The sequence below is a fragment of the Solanum stenotomum genome, chromosome 9 (assembly GCF_019186545.1).
Source record: "Solanum stenotomum isolate F172 chromosome 9, ASM1918654v1, whole genome shotgun sequence".
Classification (NCBI taxonomy): domain Eukaryota; kingdom Viridiplantae; phylum Streptophyta; class Magnoliopsida; order Solanales; family Solanaceae; genus Solanum; species Solanum stenotomum.
The window spans coordinates 41098320-41112503 of NC_064290.1; the positions used below are offsets into that span (position 1 = coordinate 41098320).

The 14184-nt window shown below is 36.2% G+C and overlaps 1 pseudogene; it reads right to left on the bottom strand.

Annotated features, from left to right (window-relative positions):
• Positions 1-944: 944 nt before the first annotated feature.
• LOC125877528 (uncharacterized) overlaps positions 945-14184 on the bottom strand; it is a 37750-nt pseudogene continuing 24510 nt past the window's right edge.

Consider the following 14184-nt stretch of genomic DNA (forward strand, 5'->3'; position numbering starts at 1 on the left):
GAACAAAATTTTCATAATAATGGCATTTTTGGGGTTTATTTTCGACTTAATTCGCAACTGGCCAGCTATGCCAGCCACCATCCCACCACAGCGCCCACCATCCCGCCACAATGGCCTCACCCTGGCGGACTAAATCCTACCCTGGTGGCTTACACAGAGACAANCAAAATCATCAACCTTAGATCAAACCTATGATCCTAATATACAGCTAGGGCTTTTTCCCATCATCCAAAACAGTTCCAAAACCCTACTCCAAAAATAATTACCCATGAATTTACATTCTACTGATCGAAAAATAGATTCGGGGAGTAAAAACCTTACTTTTAGCCTCAAGAATGATGAAAAACTATCAAGAAGTCGCCCTAGTTCGTCTCCTAATTCTTAAGAACAAAATTTTCATAATAATGGCATTTTTAGGGTTTATTTTCGACTTAATTCGCAACTGGCTAGCTATGCCAGCCACCATCCCACCACAGCACCCACCATCCCGCCACAATGGCCTCACCCTGGCGGACTAAATCCTACCCTGGTGGCTTACACAGAGACAAAACCTCGGTATTAGAGTTCCAAACCCCCATTTCACAACACACCTTCAACCCATGACACTAAAAAACTACCCATTCACGCTAAGATTAGTTTCCGGAGTTCTACTGGCCCGAATTCAATTCCGTAAAGTCGTACGGGTTCCTTAACGTCTTAGTTATCCACTCATGCAATCAAATTAATTATTATATCTCTATTTCATTACAATATCTCCCTAGACCTCACTGACTCCATTTTTTTCCAAATCTGGACTATGCTAGGAATTCTCATGTTACTACGAAAAAGTTTTTCGGCCCAAAATTTTTCCCCGTTGGCTTTATTATAACTACGAAAACAGGTTATTACAATAGATACCAATTTACCCATCACTGGTCCTTGAGTGACAAACTAGGACAAACAGGCTAAAGTAAGGGTAGAGTAGTGCCTGAATCGGCGAACAACTGGAGATACTTGTCTCACATGTCCTTCTTGGTTTCCCAATTAGCTTCCTCAACTGGATAATGCTTCCATTGAACCTTCACGGACTTAATCTCTTTGGTCCTCAGCTTCCGGACATCTCTATCAAGAATTGCAACTAGTTCCTCCTCATACTGAAGCTCCTTGTCTAATAGTACTGAGTCCCATTTTATGATGTAATCCCCATCACCATGATATCTATTCAACATGAATACATGAAATACCAGGTAAACTCTCGCTAGATTAGGAGGTAAAGTCAATCTATACGTTACTGGTCCTACACGGTCAAGAATTTCAAATGGTCCAATGTATCGCGGACTAAGCTTGCCCTTCTTGCCAAATCTCATCACCCCTTTTATGGGTGACACCTTAAGAAAAACTTTCTCACGAGTATGAAATGTTATGTCCCTTACCTTATGGGCTACATACTTTTTCTTTCTACTCTGGGATGCTAAAAGCTTAGCTTGAATGTTCCTCACTTTATCTTGAGCATCCTTCACTAAGTCAACCCCTAAAGGCTTCACATCTCCAGCCCCAAGCCATCCTATGGGTGATCAACATCCCCTCCCATAAATTGCCTCAAACGGTGTTATATCTATGTTGGAGTAATAACTATTATTATAGGAGAACTCATACAAAGGTAGGAACTTATCCCAATGTCCCCCAAAGTCAAACACACATGCCCTCAGCATGTCCTTTAACACTTGGATAGTTCTCTCCGACTGCCCATCCGTTTGTGGATGAAAAATGGTACTAAAAGTGAGTTGTGTGCCCAATTCATCATGTAATTTCCTCTAAAACTTGGATGTGAATTGCGTACCATGGTTTGAGATGATAGAAAGGGCCACCTCGTGTAGCCTTACTATCTCCTTTACATAAACTTTTGCCAACTGTTGAGCATTATAATCTATTCTGATCGGAATAAAATGGCGTGACTTAGTCAATCTGTCAACTACAACCCAAATAGAACCAAACTTTCCCAAAGTCTTGGGAAGACCAACCACGAAATCCATAGCTATTCTTTCCCACTTCCATTCTGGAATTGGCATTCTCTAAAGCAAACCTGCAGGCCTTTGATGTTCATACTTCACTTGTTAGCAAATTTGGCGCTTAGCCACAAACTCCGCTATCTATTTCTTCATGTCAGGCCGCCAATACAGTTGCTTCAAATCTCGGTACATCTTGGTCACACCCGAATGAATGGAATATCACAAACCATGGGATTTTGTCAATAATTTTTTAATCAAGTCATCTACTCAAGGAACACAAATACTTCCTTTAAAACTGAGCACTCCTCTCACATCAAGAGTGGTCTCTTGTGCCTTACCAGACGTTATCTTCGTTTAAAGCTCATTCAAACTGTCGTCCTCAAGTTGTTTGGCCTTGATCTCCTCTATGAACATGGCCCTTACTCCAATGCTAGCTAACACACCACCTTTCTCTGAGATGCCCAACTGCATGAACTTAGATTTCAATGTCTGAATTTCCTTAGCCAAAGGTCGCTTGGATACACTCAAGCAAGCTAGACTACCCATACTCACCACCTTCCAACTTAGTGCGTCTGCTACTGCATTAGCCTTACCCGAATGATATTGGATGGTCACGTCATAATCCTTGAGCAACTCCATCAACCTTTGTTGTCTCAAATTCAGATCCTTCTAACTGAACACATGCTACAAACTACGATAATTAGTAAACACCTCACACTTAACACTATAGAGGTAATGCTGCCAGTCTTAAAAGTAAACACTACCATTGCCAACCCTAAATCATGTGTTAGGTAATTCCTCTCATGCACTTTGAACTGTCGCAATGCATAAGCTATAACATTCTTATTCTGCATTAACACAACAACCAAACCCGAATGTGAAGGATCACAATAAACAATAAAATCTTTACCTTCCACAGGTAGTGCTAGAATAGGTATTGTGGTCAAAAGAGTCTTGAGCTTTTGGAAGCTCTCTTCACACTTTTCAGTCCATGCAAAAGGTACCTCTTTTTTGGTCAACCTTGTTAGATGCGTGGCAATAGAAGCAAAGTTCTTCACAAATTGACGATAGTAGCTAGAGCGCCCCACAAAACTCGTAACTTCAGTCACAGAGCTAGGTCGAACCCAATTCTTAACCGCTTCAATCTTTTGGGGATCTACCATTACCCCTTCCCTTGAAACTACATGCCCCAAAAAGGCAACCAAAGTCAACAAAAATTCACACTTAGAAAATTTTGCATATAACTTTTGTTTCCCAAGAACACCTAGAATAATACGAAGATGGTCGGCATGCTCTTACTTACTTTTTGATTAGACCAAAATGTCATCAATGAAAACAATAACAAATGATTCAAGAAATGGTTTGAACACACCATTCATCAAACTCATGAAAATTGCAGGCNCCAGTCTTAAAAGTAAACACTACCATTGCCAACCCTAAATCATGTGTTAGGTAATTCCTCTCATGCACTTTCAACTGTCGCAATGCATAAGCTATAACATTCTTATCCTGCATTAACACAACAACCAAACCCGAATGTGAAGCATCACAATAAACAATAAAATCTTTACCTTCCACAGGTAGTGCTAGAATAGGTATTGTGGTCAAAAGAGTCTTGAGCTTTTGGAAGCTCTCTTCACACTTTTCAGTCCATGCAAAAGGTACCTCATTTTTGGTCAACCTTGTCAGATGTGTGGCAATAGAAGCAAAGTTCTTCACAAATTGACGATAGTAGCTAGAGCGCCCCATAAAACTCGTAACTTCAGTCACAGAGCTAGGTCGAACCCAATTCTTAACTACTTCAATCTTTTGGGGATCTACCATTACCCCTTCCCTTGAAACTACATGCCCCAAAAAGGCAACCAAAGTCAACAAAAATTCACACTTAGAAAATTTTGCATATAACTTTTGTTTCCCAAGAACACCTAGAACAATACGAAGATGGTCGGCATGCTCTTACTTACTTTTTGATTAGACCAAAATGTCATCAATGAAAACAATAACAAATGATTCAAGAAATGGTTTGAACACACCATTCATCAAACTCATGAAAATTGCAGGCGCATTAGTCAACTCAAATGACATAACTAGAAACTCGTAGTGCCCATAGTGAGTCCTAAACGTCGTCTTGGGCACATCGTCAGGCCTAATCTTTAACTGATGGTAACCAGACCTTAGATCAATCTTAGAGAAAACGGATGCACCTTGCAACTATTTGAAAAGGTCATTTATCCAAGACAATGGCTACTTGTTTCGAATGGTGACCCTATTCAATTGTCGGTAATCTATACAAATCCTCATACTACCATCCTATTTCTTTACAAACAAGACAGGAGCACCCCACGGGGAGGCACTAGGACGGATGTAACCTTTATCAAGAAGTTCCTGAATTTGAGCCTTAAGCTCTCTCAACTTTATCGGGGCCATGCAATATAGAGGGATAGAAATAGGGTGCGTACCAGGTTCCAAATCAATGCAGAAATCTATATCTCTATCTGGAGGCATACCAGGTAAATCAGTAGGAAGCACTTCTCTAAATTCTGACACCACAGGAATAGACTCAATAGAGGGAGACTCAACCTTCACATCCTGAATATAAGACAAATAAGCCAAACAACCCTGTCCCACCAGTTTTCTAGCCCGAATAGATGATATGATCTTAGTTGGCTTAGACCTGTACACCCGTTCCCACTCTAACCTTTTCCAACATGGAATCTCTAGAGTCACAGACTTAGTGTTACAATTTAACACAGCATAATAGGGGGACAACCAAGTCATGCCTAAGATTATATCACAGTCAGTCATGTCCAAAATCACCAAATCAACCCAAGTCTGAAAAGCCATAAAAAATAGGACAAGCATAATAGACATGGATGACTATGGCAGACTCTCCAACTAGGGTAGCATCAAGTATATCACAATCATATCAAATTCTGAGGCGAATTGCACGGACACAAATGAATAAGTAGAACCCAGATAAAATAACACATTAGTCATCCGGTCACATACAAGAATAGTACATTTGATCACTACATCAGAAGACTCTGCCTCGTTCTTGCCCGGAAAGGTGTAGCCCTATCATCTTGACGGGCCACTTCCCTGCCTGGTTGCACCGTACCTCTGCCTGCATTACCATTTCCCCAACCTCCACGGCCTCGATGATTTCCTCCTCGCCTACCTTGTGGACATCCTCGACCATTATTCTCATTCCTCGTGGGTACCACTGCTCTAGTCTTCTACTGCATGGAATCCAACATGCGCGAATGGGGACAATCTCTCCTCATATGACCATACTCTCCATAATTATAATAAGTGTGATCGAAAGATGGCATGCTACCAGTCGAAGATGCGACTCCCTAGCTATCTTGAATCAAATTTTGAGGTAGAGTTCTCGAGTAATTACCTGTAGAAGAAGGCATAGAGGATTGAATTGGTCGGGCTACAAGATTCAGCCTCTCTGAACCTCTGGAGTAAGAACCCTGAAAGTTACTTGTATTCTTAGCTTTATTGGCCAATGCCTTAGACTGACCATCTCGCCTCACCCCCTCCACTTTCTTCACGAAATTCGTTACCTCATTAAAGCTTTTTCCTGTAGAGGTCATATGAACTGACAATACCTGCAACTCAGAATTTAGTCCCTTAATAAATATGCAGTATTCCTCTGTAGTCACCAATTGCGTAGCATATCTAGACAAAGCATGGAACTTAGCCTCATAAGCGGCCACAGTCATATCACCCTGCTCCAAAGCCATGAACTCATCCTTCTTACAATGTCTTAAAGTCTGGGGCACATACTTCTCCAAGAACAGAGCATGAAATTGGGTCCAAGTGAGTGGGGGGTAAAGCTGAAGATCTGCATTCCACATAAGCTCTCCACCACTATTTAGCCTCACCTTGAAGTTGAAAAGTCAAAAACTCTACCCGATGCTGATGGATAATTCCCAACTTATGAAGCCTCTCATAACAATCTAGAATGAACTAATAAGCGTCCTTACTCTTGGAACCATGGAACACAGGCGGTTTCAATTTCAAGAACTTAGTCAACATCTCGTGTTCATTACCAGTCATAAACGAACCCAACAAAGGACAAAAAAGGCATCAGTACCTACAGCTCCACCCAACTTGGGGACAGTAATAGCAATAGGGAGATTGGCGGGAGCTTGAGTTTCTTGAACTGTGGGAAACACTCCAGGACCAACCAATCCTTTCAAGAACGACGAGATCTACTGAGCTAACACCGGGTCTAAGGGAGGAATACCTGTAGTCTCAACCTGCACCTTTTTCTCTTGTCCAACATCCTCATTATTATATACCTCAATATTTTGCTCTTTCTCTTCATGATGCGTAGGAGGAGTCTCATTTCTGGGAGCATTCTCAACCGGAGCTCCATCCCTAGTAAGTACTAACCTTCCTCGGCCTCTGCCCCTTGCTCTTTCTCTACCCCTGCCTCGATCGTGACCTCTTTCTGCGGATTCCTCAGCTGGCGCGTTGACGGGAGCTATAGGCCTGACGCCGTTGAACCTAGTCTTAACCATCTGCGGACAGAAGAGTGGAGGAGATTAGATACCAATTTGGATCACCATATATCAATTGGAACTAATTTATAGCACGAAAGGAGACAAAAAAATAGGGAGATTTCCTAAAGTCCTTATAACCTCTCGAAGAAAAGTACAGACGTCTCTGTACCGTTCCGCAAGACTCTACTAGACTTGTTTTGGTACATCGAAATCAACGAACCTAGGGCTCTAATACCAACTTTATCACGACCCAGACCGTCGTGATTGGCACCCATACTAACTCTCCGGTGGGAGAACCATAAATACTAATTAGCTAACCCAAGAACTATACAACTAAGTCAATTACTGGGCATTTAAAGATATGGAAGCAGGTTTAAATGCAAGAGTCAAATAGAGTTCCCATAAACTCCAAAAGTCTAACAAACAAATGTGGAAATTATTCCCTAAAACTTGAAAGTCAATGTACCAAAACTCTAACGAGGAACCATAAGTCTAAAGAAAATGGGTACAACCCAATTAAACATATAAATATCTAAAGTACTAATCTATGTCCGAATAAGATGGACTGAGCAAAAAGGAGAACTCATGGTAGCCTGGAAGAACTGGCTCACTTTTGAATTTGATCGATCACTGGTCTTCTAAATGAGGTCTATCAGTAGCCGCCTGAAGATTTCTTGTACTCAACAAAGAAAGAGCAAGTGCAGTATTAGTACACAACCACGGTGTATTGGTAGGATCACGCGGCTATTTCAATGAGTGAAACATATCCAAGTAACTACAACATAATAAAATAGGCATATACCGAACATATACAATATCAGTCATCTTATCAGGATCAACGAACAATTCCACATTCTCAAAATACATCTATATGACAAGTCAATGGTCCTCTCATGGAACCCACACCCAAACTGTTAGTGTACTGGTACGTGGTACCTGATCCCAGTTATTGTGCTGAACGTGACACTCGATCCCCTATATGCACCGAAACGTGGCACTCGATCCAAGTTAGTGTGTTGGAACGTAAAATCCGATCCATATAACAAGCCACAATCACAATCACAATGTATATTCTCATAATCATACAATCAAGTGTTAATTCATGGAATACAATCATTCATTCATACTTATTTATGATTAGTATGAGCAAGAATGCAACATTTGCATACATACATTCATTAAAATGAAGTAATTACTAACATACATCACATCAAGATGAAATCACAACCATCACCTACCTCGAACAAAGCTTGAACCCTCATAAAAAACTTGATTCTTCCCTTTCTGGATTCTTTTCGCTTGCTCTAGGTCTACAAACAATCAATATAACGCGAGAATCAATAACTGAGGCCTAATTACCCGGATTACAATCAAAATCATCAACCCTAGATTAAACTCATGATCATAATATGTAGCTAAGGCCTTTTCCCACCATCCAAGACAGTTTCAAAACCCTCCCTCAACAATAATTGCCTATGAATTTACATTCTACGGATCGAAAAATGGATTCGATGAGTAAAAACATTACCTTTAGCCTCAAGAATTGTGAAAAACTGTCAAGAAGTCGCCCTGGTTAATCTCCTAACTCTTAAGAACGAAATTTGCAGAATAATGCCACTCTGGGGGTTTATTTTTTACTTAATTCGCGACTGGCCCGCTATGGCGTCCACCATCCCACCACAGCGGCCTCGCCTTGGCGGACTAAATCCCGCCCTAGCGGCTTACACAGAGACAGAACCTCGGAATTAGAGTTTCAAACCTCCATTTCACAACACACCTTCAATCCATGACACTCAGAAACTACCCATTCACGCTAAGATCAGTTTCGAGAGTTCTACTCTCCCGAATTCAATTCTGTAAAGTCGTATGGGTTCCTTAGTGTCTTAGCTATCCACTGATGCGATCAAATTCATTATTCGATCTCTCTTATATTACCAGATCTCCGTAGACCTCACTGACTCCATTTTCATCCAAATCTGGATTAGGTTAGAAATTCTCAAGTTACTACGAAAAAGTTTTTCGGTCCAAAAGTTTTCCCCGTTGGATTTTCTACAATGACAGAAATAGGTCATTACAATACCCATCACTATTATTGTGGAAAAGATATAAAAAAAGGTATTGAAGGACAATTGGGTCTTTAATTGAGTTAATTCATGCACTAAAACCATTGTATTGCTAATACCTAGAAATCCATCGTATTAGCAGTATATGCCTTAATACACAATAGAGTGTATAGCATTAGTTATACAAAGGTTGGAAAAGAGTACCAAAGAAGATACTAGTAATACACAAGGTTAATGCGTGCATTATTTTTCTTAATACACAATACCAAATGACTTCAAGTTCTAATTCAGCATGCGCAAAGTTCTCAAGTTTTCAACTACTAAATAATCCTCATGCCCTCTCCTTATTCGCTACGCCCCAAATGAACTGTGATACATACTCCCTCTATCTAACAACATTTGTTTGTTATTGATTTTGCACACTTCTTAATAAACTATAAATAAAAAGGTAGTAATATTTTACGATATCATCTTTTGAATATAATAAATACAATGTCTTAACAATGTAATAAGAAAATGACTATAATTAATAATAAGAATAAATTTGAAACTAAGTATAAAATTATCTATTGATTTCATAAAGTGGATAAGTATTGTTGAACATTTCAAAATAATATAGTGGACAATATTGTTGGATGTAGAAAGTATTATTCTTGTAGTCTAAACAATTTTGTAATAAATATGTTATCTTCAATTGTGCATTATAGAATCATAACATGGCATATTGAGATTTGAAGCAAATCGAAGTTATCGAAAGGGATAAAAAGAAGTTACTCCCTCCATTCCATATTAATTGAATTTTTGAGGTGTTTCACACCCTTTAAGAAAAGTAGATTAAGACATAAATTGAATATAGTTTTCCATTTTTACCCTTATTAATTATTGTCAAATTTATTGAAGTCGTCACATTGAAAATTCAATGAAGGGTAAAATTGAAAGAACACTCTAAAAGTAGTCTTAAGAACTGAATAATTAAATTAAGTTGAAAAATAAAAAATGTCTCAAAAATTCAATTACTATGAAACAGAGGAAGTATAATCTAACAAACCTACATGTCCAACTGTCCCCCATAAACCTAAAAAGTCCAAACGAAAGTTTACCAATCAGATTTATTGATGTTTATTTGTGAATAATTTGTTTGTTTTGTCAAATCAAACCTCAATTGGAACATCAAAATAAGTGCTCAAATGAAAAATTGGTCCAACTTTAGCCTCAAACTTTGTGAAATGGTTCAAATATGCTCAGTAGTTAATACTTCCGTCAAATTATAAGAATGTTGATTAATATTTTATGATGTATTTTTTTATTATATGAATATGCAAAAGATTGTAATTTATAGTATTTTTCATATAGTATTTTAATATCTAATTTTTTTATTTAAAATATCGAATTAATGTAATCTAATTTAACTTTAAAAATTAGTCAAATTGACTTTCGAAAAACACAATATAACAATTAAAAGTGAACGAATAGAGTATTAATTTCGTAAGATCACAACATATAAATAGAAACTAAGGAACTACATTATATAAAGTTATTATGATTAAACTAAAGTTACTTATAGCTCTACTAGCTTAAAGTTGTTATGATTAAACTAAAGTTACTTATAGCTCTACTAGCATAAATTATTTAAGTTTTTGTTTGCACACAAGCTAAATAATCAATTTATTTAATATAATGGATAGGGTAATTAATGAAACGTGTACAAATCAATGAATTGAACATGATACTTAATGGCCACTTGTTGGAATTTTGTCTGGTTGTGGATGGCCAACGATACCAATTTCTCAATCCTGCACTCCCTATTAAAAGTTCAAAATAATGCAACTCCAATTATTCCATGTTGGATTAACTACAAATGTGCCTTTCCCTCAAAGATAATATAAAAGGTACATTCCATCTATAATGAACCACTCCACATACGGTTAATAAGAGAAATAATAGGTTACAAGAATATTTCAGCCAAATACTCCCTCCTGGATTGAGTTGTCAAAAGAATATGAAAAATTGGTCGAACGTAATTGATTTATGTTATTTTTTTCATAAAATCATAAACTTTTATTTAAGTGCATAACCATCTCGAACAATTGGATGGTCTTTTTAATTTATGAAAACCGAAAAATTCCCGAACCGAATGTGTGTAAATATATGTTATATGTTAACAATATGTTAAATTTAATATATAAATATATTTTATAATATTTTTCAAATATAAATATAACTTAGGTCTTAGGCCTCTAGTGACTAAACGACTTTGGGTCTTTGCTCTTTAATTAGCATTTACTTAATTAGGTTTAAATTAACAGATATTGTGATAGATACTCTATCAAACAATATAACAAAACCTATGCAAACACTCTATTAAATGTTTAAGATCAAACAATACGGCAAAAATATTTTATATTTTTGTTTTCTTGGTGAAGAATTACAGTGTTTCTTCAAGAACATATTTGCGAAATAAATATTTTAATAGTATATTTTGAGGTGATATTTTAAAAGTAAATAAATCAAAAATTAACCAAACCATACCAATACCAAAGAGAAACGATATGATTGAGATGGTTTTAGAAAATCTAATTTTGGTTATATATTAGGAAATACCCAAAATATTGGGATGATATAATTTAAAAAAATAACCGACTTTTAATTATCATGTTGCACTTTTGGAAAGTCAATTTGACTAAATTTTAAAGTTAAATTAAATTACATTAATTCGATATTTTAAACAAAAAATTTAGATATTCAAAAACTATATGAAAAATACTATAAATTGCATTCTTTGAATATCAATATGATGAAAAATACACCATAAAGTATAAATCAAAATTCTTATAGTTTGATTCTAAAAAAGAAAAGCATGACAATTAAAAATGGACTAAAGGAATATAATTTACATTTTAATGTTTCAAAAATTGGAAGGAAAAAAAAGAGCTTTAACCTAAATTATGAACCTTTTTGAATTTGAAAAAAATGAAAAAAACAACTCATTCAAATTTCACAGTGAGCTTTTTCCCAATTGTATCAAAACAAACAGTAAAATGTCTCTAAATTTTGAAATAATAGCCCCACTTTATATTAAATTAACATTTCAATTTTAAATGGATTGGTACTTTAAACGTAGTTAATAGGAGAACAAATGATATGTAGAGCGCATTTGCATTGAGGTAAGTGAATGAAAGAGCTCACAAATATCACGTACTGGTATCGTAATTGAATCTTTTTAAATAAGCAGTTATAGACCACCAGATAAAAGTGTTGAAATTGATAATAGAGAAAATGGTCAAAAATGTCCTTAAACTACGTGAAAGGAACAAAAATGCCCTCAGTTTATAGGTTGGCTCAAAAATGCCCTTACCATCAATATTTTGGCTCAAAAATGCCCTTGCAGTCAATACTTTGGTCCAGAAATGCCCCTATAGTTACAAAATGGGTAAAAAATGCCCTATTCCGAATAAATATGTTATATTTTTTCTTTTTAAACTCATCTTCTTCCTAATTTAAATATTATTAAAGAACATTATTCTTGTTTTCTTTCTTGTAAAATCACTTTAACAAATTAAAATGTAGGAAATATTTGTTTCTTCTTAATCTCATTTTATCACTTAAAATAGAATAACTTCATGTACCATAGTATATCCATCATTAATTTATATTTATATAACGATAAAAAATAATGATAATAAAGTAAGATAAACATTTGCTAATGGGAAAAAGGACAAATATACCCCTGAACTATCGTAATGATTTGCAGATACCCTCCGTCATACTTTTGGGACTTTGGTGCCCCTGTCGTCCAAAAACTAGAGCATATATACCCTTTATACTAACGGACATACACGTGTCAAAATCTTATCCACCAATAGACATTTATTAAATATTGGATCGATGGATAAGATTGTGCCACGTGTCCCTATTTAGTATTCCATTAGAGTGAAGGACATATATGCTCTAGTTTTTGGATGGCAGGGGCACCAGTGTCCCAAAAGTATGACTGAGGGTATCTGCATACCATTTATAATAGTTCGGGGGTATATTTGTCCCCTTTCCCTTTGCTAATTTAAAAAAAAAAACATTATTAGAAAAAGAATGTATTAAAAAGAAAATAATAATATATTTATTTGGAAAATGAGCATTTTTGACCTATTAAATAACAATAAAAGCATTTTTGGACCAAATATTGATGACAAGAGCATTTTTAGACCAAACTACAAATGAAGGGCATTTTTTAACCAAAGTATTATTGGCGATAAGGGCATTGTTGAGCCAAACTATAAACGGAGGATATTTTTGTTCCTTTCACATAGTTTAAGGGCATTTTTGACCCTTTTCCTTGATAATAAGTAAAATGATGCTCAATCCTCATTATTTTTTAGAGCTACAATTTATATTTTGAGGCTTTGGATATAAGTCAACAATCATAACATCTCCAGTTCGATCGAAAGAAGGAAATAGTAAAGCTGCTATGCAATCGTATTAAGCTCTGTGATTGTGGCATGCTTTGTGCAGTTGAATTAGACATTGTGTGATCGCGAAGAAAGGGAAAGGGAACTCGGCTTCTTCTACAATGCTGTCATGGGGTGCGATCACTCAGCTTATGAGAGAATTCATAGACCATCGTCGCTATTCTTCATGTACAATCATAAGGTCATTCGGTAGATTCTCGGGATTTTTGGACTAATCCTAAATTGGAATATTGATTATTTGAAATGTAAATCTAAGTATACATTGGACTCGAGGAGTTATGGGTAACCGTATTTGAATTTTGTTGAAACACTATGGTCTCTAAATCTACATTCAAGATCATATGGTGTTTTTGATGATTGACAAATTGTGTACAAGAGACAATCTATATGTTGAAGAATGAAGATTCAAGAACAAGGTCCTCACGGATCTCCAAGAAGAAGTTAGCACGATTGCCAAGAAAATTCATTAAAAAATTTGTTCCTCTTAGAAGAACAACAAACTATCAAGATGAAGTTTGTTTCACACGTGCACCAAGAATCTTTGGAGAATTGCGATATGGGAGAATTCAATTTGACGAGGAACTAGAAAGTTATACCAGGAAAATTATCATTTATCATCCACACAGAATTAGCTTTTAATAGGCGGGAGAACAAGAAGCCAGCATGTGAAGAAGTAGAAGACCAAGTCAAATTAGGATGGGAGTCATGGAAGGACTTAAAATAATTCTAAGTTAGACTAGAGAGTTGGTGTAATGACTCCGAAGGTCATTTTTAGAAAATTTTGATAAATTACTATTTTACCACTCCCGATAGTTGCCCCGAGTCATTTTTTATCAGTTTGCGATGTTGGTTTTGAAATTTGATTGAAAAGTTGAGATTTTTGGAAGTTTTGAGTTTAGAAAGATTTAAAGTTGTTAAAAGTGATTTTTGAAAACAACTAGAGTTTCGAGTCTCAAAATGAAATTCCATTAGTTCCATCAACTTTGAAATGTGGAATTTAATCTAGCAGTGCTACGTTTTCTGTTTGGAGTTGTTTCATCGATTTCAACCCTTGGGTTAAGAGTTTATGTGTTTTTAGATAATGAGTTGACTTTGGTCAACATTTGAAGTTCGGACGCTTGGATTGAATTCTCAATGATTCCATTGAATTTGA